Source organism: Argopecten irradians, chromosome 1 (assembly GCF_041381155.1).
Source record: "Argopecten irradians isolate NY chromosome 1, Ai_NY, whole genome shotgun sequence".
In the NCBI taxonomy this organism is placed as follows: domain Eukaryota; kingdom Metazoa; phylum Mollusca; class Bivalvia; order Pectinida; family Pectinidae; genus Argopecten; species Argopecten irradians.
This window is the reverse complement of record NC_091134.1, coordinates 51,001,793-51,011,595: the sequence shown is the minus strand read 5'-3', so window position 1 is coordinate 51,011,595 and position 9,803 is coordinate 51,001,793.

The following is a 9,803-nucleotide window of genomic DNA, read 5'->3' as shown; positions in this document are numbered from 1 at the left end:
AAGCTTTTTAGATTTTTTTTTATTATTCATTATCCCCCCAACTTTTTTCAATTACATCGATTCAGGATGTCATTTTGAAAGGTTTTGGGATGTCTTCAAAAATAAAATTGGTCCACTTATTAATTTTTATGACGTAATTAATATTTAACTAAGATTTTTTTTGCAAATTTCGACAATTATATTTTAAACATCTCCTCTGATTTCACCAGTCCGATCAAGCCCAAACTCACACAAGATCTTCCTCTTATTACCGTGACTAATTCTTGTTAATATGGTGATGATTCAAATTCAAATATGGCCGCAATGACGTCACTTCCGGTTTAACCTAGACAGTCATAATTCGCTAACCACTGAGCCAATGCCTTTCATTTTTTTATATGTTATGTAAAATAGCATACTGAGGAACTTTGTAATTGTACATTTTTCTCTAAAATGTCAACTTCCGGTTGTTTATTGACTCATAGTGCAAAATCGCCGTTTTCGGTGAAAATCACGAAAAAAATCTTCTTGTCAAGTTCTACATAGTATAGAGGCTTCATGTTTTGCATGAAGTAAGCTTAGGTAGTTGACTATCGGGTTTGAAAAAATAAACGAGCTTGACCTTCATCCAAGGTCACAGAGTGCGTGTGATTGTAGAGTTATGAAAATAATCCTGTGAAAATTCAGCTCATTGAGACAGCCGTAGCTCGTTAACCACAAAGCCAATTACTTTCATTTTTGGATATGTTATGTAGAATCAAAAATGGAACAATTAATTTAATTACCACTTTTCTGTAAAACGTCAACTTCCGGTTGGAAATAAGGGACAAAGTTCAAAAATGCAATTTTTCGACAAAATCATTAAAAAATCTTCTTCTCAATTTCTAGAAGGCCTAGAGACCTAATATTAAGCATGAAGCATGCTGACATAAATGCCTACCAAGTTTGTTAATGTGATTGACCTTGACCTATATCAAAGGGCACTCGGGCTAACAATCCTAAAATCTTCAAATGACTTATTGTAAAGTTCTGAAAGGCCTAAGACCTGGTATTGGACTTTTGGTACGTTGAAACTAAGCGCTACCAAGTGTTTTATAAATGACCTTGAACGAAGTAGCTTTTAGGTGAAAAGCCCGTCAAATTGTCCCGGTGACAATTTCTAGTTATTATTCTTATTATTATTATTCTTCTTCCTGTTTTTGTGAACGCTCTATCGGTCAAACGGTAAGACATAGGATAAAAATGATTTCAGTATGTTTAAACCATGTATCTGAAGGTGTTCCATGAACAAAATTAAGTAGGTCAAAAATTCCAAAATGGCCGCCATGACGTAAAACCTAAAAACACAAAAACTGCTATAACTCAAAAAGTATGAAAGCTATTTCAAATCTGAAGGTATTTTATTGTAGGGAATGAACATATCTAACTTTTACCCATGACATGTTTCCACAAAATATGTCTCGTTAAAAAGCTCGCTATTAGGTCAAAGTTTACCAAAAGTGACTATTTTTAGATTTTTTTTTATTATTCAATTTTTTCCAAACTTTTTGCATTAAATCGATGCAGTATCTCATTCTGAAGGTTTTGATGTCTTCAAATTAAAAATTGGTCCACTAAATAATTTTTTATGACGTAATTAATATTTAACTAAGATTTTTTTGCAAATTTCGACAATTATATTTTAAACATCTCCTCTGATTCCACCAGTCCGATCAAGCCCAAACTCACACAAGATCTTCCACTTATCACCGTGACCAATTCTTGTTAATATGGTGTTGATTCAAATTCAAATATGGCCGCAATGACGTCACTTCCGGTTTAACCTAGACAGCCATAACTCGTTAACCACTGAGCCAATTTCTTTCATTTTTTTATATGTTATGTAGAATAGCATACTGAGAAACTTTGTAATTGTACATTTTTCTCTAAAATGTCAACTTCCGGTTGATCATTGACTCATAGTTCCAAATTACCGTTTTCGGTGAAAATCACGAAAAAATCTTCTTGTCAAGTTCTACATAGTATAGAGGCTTCATGTTTTGCATGAAGTAAGCTTAGGTAGTTGACTATCGGGTTTGAAAAAATAAACGAGCTTGACCTTCATCCAAGGTCACAGAGTGCGTGTGATTGTAGAGTTATGAAAATAATCCTGTGAAAATTCAGCTCATTGAGACAGCCGTAGCTCGTTAACCACAAAGCCAATTACTTTCATTTTTGGATATGTTATGTAGAATAAAAAATGAAACAATTAATTTAATTACAACTTTTCTGTAAAACGTCAACCTCCGGTTGGAAATAAGGGACAAAGTTCAAAAATGCAATTTTTCGACAAAATCATTAAAAAATCTTCTTCTCAATTTCTAGAAGGCCTAGAGACCTAATATTAAGCATGAAGCATGCTGACATAAATGCCTACCAAGTTTGTTAATGTGATTGACCTTGACCTATATCAAAGGGCACTCGGGCAAACAATCCTAAAATCTTCAAATGACTTATTGTAAAGTTTTGAAAGGCCTAAGACCTGGTATTGGACTTTTGGTACGTTGAAACTAAGCGTTACCAAGTGTTTTATAAATGACCTTGAACGAAGTAGCTTTTAGGTGAAAAGCCCGTCAAATTGTCCCGGTGACAATTTCTAGTTATTATTATTATTATTATTCTTCTTCCCTGTTTTTGTGAACGCTCTATCGGTCAAACGGTAAGACATAGGATAAAAATGATTTCAGTATGTTTTAACCAAACATCTGAAGGTGTTCCATGAACAAAATTAAGTAGGTCAAAAATTCCAAAATGGCCGCCATGACGTAAAACCTAAAAACACAAAAACTGCTATAACTCAAAAAGTATGAAAGCTATTTCAAATCTGAAGGTATTTTATTGTAGGGAATGAACATATCTAACTTTTACCCATGACATGTTTCCACAAAATATGTCTCGTTAAAAAGCTCGCTAGAGGTCAAAGTTTACAAAAAAGTGACTATTTTTAGAATTTTTTTATTATTCAAATTTTTTCCAAACTTTTTGCATTAAATCGATGCAGTATCTCATTCTGAAGGTTTTGATGTCTTCAAATTAAAAATTGGTCCACTAAATAATATTTTATGACGTAATTAATATTTAACTAAGATTTTTTTGCAAATTTCGACAATTATATTTTAAACATCTCCTCTGATTCCACCAGTCCGATCAAGCCCAAACTCACACAAGATCTTCCACTTATCACCGTGACCGATTCTTGTTAATATGGTGTTGATTCAAATTCAAATATGGCCGCAATGACGTCACTTCCGGTTTAACCTAGACAGCCATAACTCGTTAACCACTGAGCCAATTTCTTTCATTTTTTTATATGTGATGTAGAATAGCATACTGAGAAACTTTGTAATTGTACATTTTTCTCTAAAATGTCAACTTCCGGTTGTTTATTGACTCATAGTGCAAAATTCGCCATTTTTCGGTGAAAATCACGAAAAAAATCTTCTTGTCAAGTTCTACATAGTATAGAGGCTTCATGTTTTGCATGAAGTAAGCTTAGGTAGTTGACTATCGGGTTTGAAAAAATAAACGAGCTTGACCTTCATCCAAGGTCACAGAGTGCGTGTGATTGTAGAGTTATGAAAATAATCCTGTGAAAATTCAGCTCATTGAGACAGCCGTAGCTCGTTAACCACAAAGCCAATTACTTTCATTTTTGGATATGTTATGTAGAATCAAAAATGAAACAATTCATTTAATTACAACTTTTCTGTAAAACGTCAACTTCCGGTTGGAAATAAGGGACAAAGTTCAAAAATGCAATTTTTCGACAAAATCATTAAAAAATCTTCTTCTCAATTTCTAGAAGGCCTAGAGACCTAATATTAAGCATGAAGCATGCTGACATAAATGCCTACCAAGTTTGTTAATGTGATTGACCTTGACCTATATCAAAGGGCACTCGGGCTAACAATCCTAAAATCTTCAAATGACTTATTGTAAAGTTCTGAAAGGCCTAAGACCTGGTATTGGACTTTTGGTACGTTGAAACTAAGCGCTACCAAGTGTTTTATAAATGACCTTGAACGAAGTAGCTTTTAGGTGAAAAGCCCGTCAAATTGTCCCGGTGACAATTTCTAGTTATTATTATTCTTATTATTATTATTCTTCTTCCTGTTTTTGTGAACGCTCTATCGGTCAAACGGTAAGACATAGGATAAAAATGATTTCAGTATGTTTAAACCAAACATCTGAAGGTGATCCATGAACAAAATTAAGTAGGTCAAAAATTCCAAAAATGGCCGCCATGACGTAAAACCTTAATTAACACAAAAAATCAATGAAAAATTGAAGGTTTTTGGTGCTAAAATGCTCTTCTTGAGGTGGTTCCATGAAAAAATTTACTGATTAAAATAGACTTTGTCAATTTTTTCTGTAAAATTGAACCAACAATGTTGATTATTTTCATTTGCCGCCATGAAAAACCTCGCACAAAAAATGCTATAACTCAAAAAAAGTATGAAAGCTAATTTCAAATCTGAAGGTATTTTATTGTAGGGAATGAACATATCTAACTTTTACCCATGACATGTTTTCCACAAAATATGTTTTTAAAAAGCTCGCTATTCGAAGTTTACCAAAAATTTTGGGAATTGACTATTTTTATTCATTTTTTTTTATTATTATTCATTTTTTCCAATTTTTTTCAATACATCGATTCCGGATGTCATTTTGAAGGTTTGGATGTCTTCAAAAATCAAATTGGTCCACTAATTAATTTTTTATGACGTAATTAATATTTAACTAAGATTTTTTTGCAAATTTCGACAATTATATTTTAAACATCTCCTCTGATTCCACCAGTCCGATCAAGCCCAAACTCACACAAGATCTTCCACTTATTACCGTGACTAATTCTTGTTAATATGGTGTTGATTCAAATTCAAATATGGCCGCAATGACGTCACTTCCGGTTTAACCTAGACAGCCATAACTCGTTAACCACTGAGCCAATTTCTTTCAGTTTTTTTATATGTTATGTAGAATAGCATACTGAGAAACTTTGTAATTGTACATTTTTCTCTAAAATGTCAACTTCCGGTTGTTTATTGACTCATAGTGCAAAATCGCCGTTTTCGGTGAAAATCACGAAAAAATCTTCTTGTCAAGTTCTACATAGTATAGAGGCTTCATGTTTTGCATGAAGTAAGCTTAGGTAGTTGACTATCGGGTTTGAAAAAATAAACGAGCTTGACCTTCATCCAAGGTCACAGAGTGCGTGTGATTGTAGAGTTATGAAAATAATCCTGTGAAAATTCAGCTCATTGAGACAGCCGTAGTTCGTTAACTACAAAGCCAATTACTTTCATTTTTGGATATGTTATGTAGAATAGCATACTGAGAAACTTTGTAATTGTACATTTTTCTCTAAAATGTCAACTTCCGGTTGTTTATTGACTCATAGTGCAAAATGGTGAAAATCACGAAAAAATCTTCTTCTCAAGTTCTACATAGTATAGAGGCTTCATGTTTTGCATGAAGTAAGCTTAGGTAGTTGACTATCGGGTTTGAAAAAATAAACGAGCTTGACCTTCATCCAAGGTCACAGAGTGCGTGTGATTGTAGAGTTATGAAAATAATCCTGTGAAAATTCAGCTCATTGAGACAGCCGTAGCTCGTTAACCACAAAGCCAATTACTTTCATTTTTGGATATGTTATGTAGAATCAAAAATGAAACAATTCATTTTATTACAACTTTTCTGTAAAACGTCAACTTCCGGTTGGAAATAAGGGACAAAGTTCAAAAATGCAATTTTTCGACAAAATCATTAAAAAATCTTCTTCTCAATTTCTAGAAGGCCTAGAGACCTAATATTAAGCATGAAGCATGCTGACATAAATGCCTACCAAGTTTGTTAATGTGATTGACCTTGACCTATATCAAAGGGCACTCGGGCTAACAATCCTAAAATCTTCAAATGACTTATTGTAAAGTTCTGAAAGGCCTAAGACCTGGTATTGGACTTTTGGTACGTTGAAACTAAGCGCTACCAAGTGTTTTATAAATGACCTTGAACGAAGTAGCTTTTAGGTGAAAAGCCCGTCAAATTGTCCCGGTGACAATTTCTAGTTCTTATTATTATTAGGGCTTTTCACTATTTGTGAAAAGACCTATTGTTTTCGTTAAGTTTCTTATTCTTATTCTTATTATTCTTATTATTCTTCTTCCTGTTTTTGTGAACGCTCTATCGGTCAAACGGTAAGACATAGGATAAAAAAGATTTCAGTATGTTAAAACTATGTATCAGAAGGTGATCCATGAACAAAATTAAGTAGGTCAAAAATTCCAAAATGGCCGCCATGACGGAAAACCTAAAAACACAAAAAATGCTATAACTCAAAAAGTATGAAAGCTATTTCAAATCTGAAGGTATTTTATTGTAGGGAATGAACATATCTAACTTTTACCCATGACATGTTTCCACAAAATATGTCTCGTTAAAAAGCTCGCTAGAGGTCAAAGTTTACAAAAAAGTGACTATTTTTAGAATTTTTTTATTATTCATTTTTTTCCAAACTTTTTGCATTAAATCGATGCAGTATGTCATTCTGAAGGTTTTGATGTCTTCAAATTAAAAATTGGTCCACTAATTAATTTTTTATGACGTAATTAATATTTAACTAAGAATTTTTTGCAAATTTCGACAATTATATTTTAAACATCTCCTCTGATTCCACCAGTCCGATCAAGCCCAAACTCACACAAGATCTTCCACTTATCACCGTGACCAATTCTTGTTAATATGGTGTTGATTCAAATTCAAATATGGCCGCAATGACGTCACTTCCGGTTTAACCTAGACAGCCATAACTCGTTAACCACTGAGCCAATTTCTTTCATTTTTTTATATGTTATGTAGAATAGCATACTGAGAAACTTTGTAATTGTACATTTTTCTCTAAAATGTCAACTTCCGGTTGTTTATTGACTCATAGTGCAAAATCGCCGTTTTCGGTGAAAATCACGAAAAAATCTCTTCTTGTCAAGTTCTACATAGTATAGAGAGGCTTCATGATTTGCATGAAGTAAGCTTAGGTAGTTGACTATCGGGTTTGAAAAAATAAACGAGCTTGACCTTCATCCAAGGTCACAGAGTGCGTGTGATTGTAGAGTTATGAAAATAATCCTGTGAAAATTCAGCTCATTGAGACAGCCGTAGCTCGTTAACCACAAAGCCAATTACTTTCATTTTTGGATATGTTATGTAGAATCAAAAATGAAACAATTCAATTTGTTACAACTTTTCTGTAAAACGTCAACTTCCGGTTGGAAATAAGGGACAAAGTTCAAAAATGCAATTTTTCGACAAAATCATTAAAAAATCTTCTTCTCAATTTCTAGAAGGCCTAGAGACCTAATATTAAGCATGAAGCATGCTGACATAAATGCCTACCAAGTTTGTTAATGTGATTGACCTTGACCTATATCAAAGGGCACTCGGGCTAACAATCCTAAAATCTTCAAATGACTTATTGTAAAGTTCTGAAAGGCCTAAGACCTGGTATTGGACTTTTGGTACGTTGAAACTAAGCGCTACCAAGTGTTTTATAATGACCTTGAACGAAGTAGCTTTTAGGTGAAAAGCCCGTCAAATTGTCCCGGTGACAATTTCTAGTTCTTATTATTATTCTTATTCTTCCTTCCTGTTTTTGTGAACGCTCTATCGGTCAAACGGTAAGACATAGGATAAAAATGATTTCAGTATGTTTTAAACCAAACATCTGAAGGTGTTCCATGAACAAAATTAAGTAGGTCAAAAATTCCAAAATGGCCGCCATGACGTAAAACCTAAAAAACACAAAAACTGCTTTAACTCAAAAAATATGAAAGCTATTGCAAATCTGAAGGTATTTTATTGTAGGGAATGAACATATCTAACTTTTACCCATGACATGTTTCCACAAAATATGTCTCGTTAAAAAGCTCGCTAGAGGTCAAAGTTTACAAAAAAGTGACTATTTTTAGATTTTTTTTATTATTCAATTTTTTCCAAACTTTTTGCATTAAATCGATGCAGTATGTCATTCTGAAGGTTTTGATGTCTTCAAATTAAAAATTGGTCCACTAATTAATTTTTTATGACGTAATTAATATTTAACTAAGATTTTTTTGCAAATTTCGACAATTATATTTTAAACATCTCCTCTGATTTCACCAGTCCGATCAAGCCCAAACTCACACAAGATCTTCCACTTATCACCGTGACCAATTCTTGTTAATATGGTGTTGATTCAAATTCAAATATGGCCGCAATGACGTCACTTCCGGTTTAACCTAGACAGCCATAACTCGTTAACCACTGAGCCAATTCCTTTCATTTTTTTTATATGTTATGTAGAATAGCATACTGAGAAACTTTGTAATTGTACATTTTTCTCTAAAATGTCAACTTCCGGTTGATCATTGACTCATAATGCAAAATCGCCGTTTTCGGTGAAAATCACGAAAAAAATCTTCTTGTCAAGTTCTACATAGTATAGAGGCTTCATGTTTTGCATGAAGTAAGCTTAGGTAGTTGACTATCGGGTTTGAAAAAATAAACGAGCTTGACCTTCATCCAAGGTCACAGAGTGCGTGTGATTGTAGAGTTATGAAAATAATCCTGTGAAAATTCAGCTCATTGAGACAGCCGTAGCTCGTTAACCACACAGCCAATTACTTTCATTTTTGGATATGTTATGTAGAATCAAAAATGAAACAATTAGTTTTGTATCATTTTTCTGTTAAACGTCAACTTCCGGTTGGAAATAAGGGACAAAGTTCAAAAATGCAATTTTTCGACAAAATCATTAAAAAATCTTCTTCTCAATTTCTAGAAGGCCTAGAGACCTAATATTAAGCATGAAGCATGCTGACATAAATGCCTACCAAGTTTGTTAATGTGATTGACCTTGACCTATATCAAAGGGCACTCGGGCTAACAATCCTAAAATCTTCAAATGACTTATTGTAAAGTTCTGAAAGGCCTAAGACCTGGTATTGGACTTTTGGTACGTTGAAACTAAGCGCTACCAAGTGTTTTATAAATGACCTTGAACGAAGTAGCTTTTAGGTGAAAAGCCCGTCAAATTGTCCCGGTGACAATTTCTAGTTATTATTATTATTCTTATTATTATTATTCTTCTTCCTGTTTTTGTGAACGCTCTATCGGTCAAACGGTAAGACATAGGATAAAAATGATTTCAGTATGTTTAAACCAAACATCTGAAGGTGTTCCATGAACAAAATTAAGTAGGTCAAAAAATCCAATATGGCCGCCATGACGGAAAACCTAAAAACACAAAAACTGCTATAACTCAAAAAGTATGAAAGCTATTTCAAATCTGAAGGTATTTTATTGTAGGGAATGAACATATCTAACTTTTACCCATGACATGTTTCCACAAAATATGTCTCGTTAAAAAGCTCGCTAGAGGTCAAAGTTTACAAAAAAGTGACTATTTTTAGAATTTTTTTATTATTCATTTTTTTCCAAACTTTTTGCATTAAATCGATGCAGTATGGCATTCTGAAGGTTTTGATGTCTTCAAATTAAAAATTGGTCCACTAAATAATATTTTATGACGTAATTAATATTTAACTAAGATTTTTTTGCAAATTTCGACAATTATATTTTAAACATCTCCTCTGATTCCACCAGTCCGATCAAGCCCAAACTCACACAAGATCTTCCACTTATTACCGTGACCAATTCTTGTTAATATGGTGTTGATTCAAATTCAAATATGGCCGCAATGACGTCACTTCCGGTTTAACCTAGACAGCCATAACTCGTTAACCACTGAG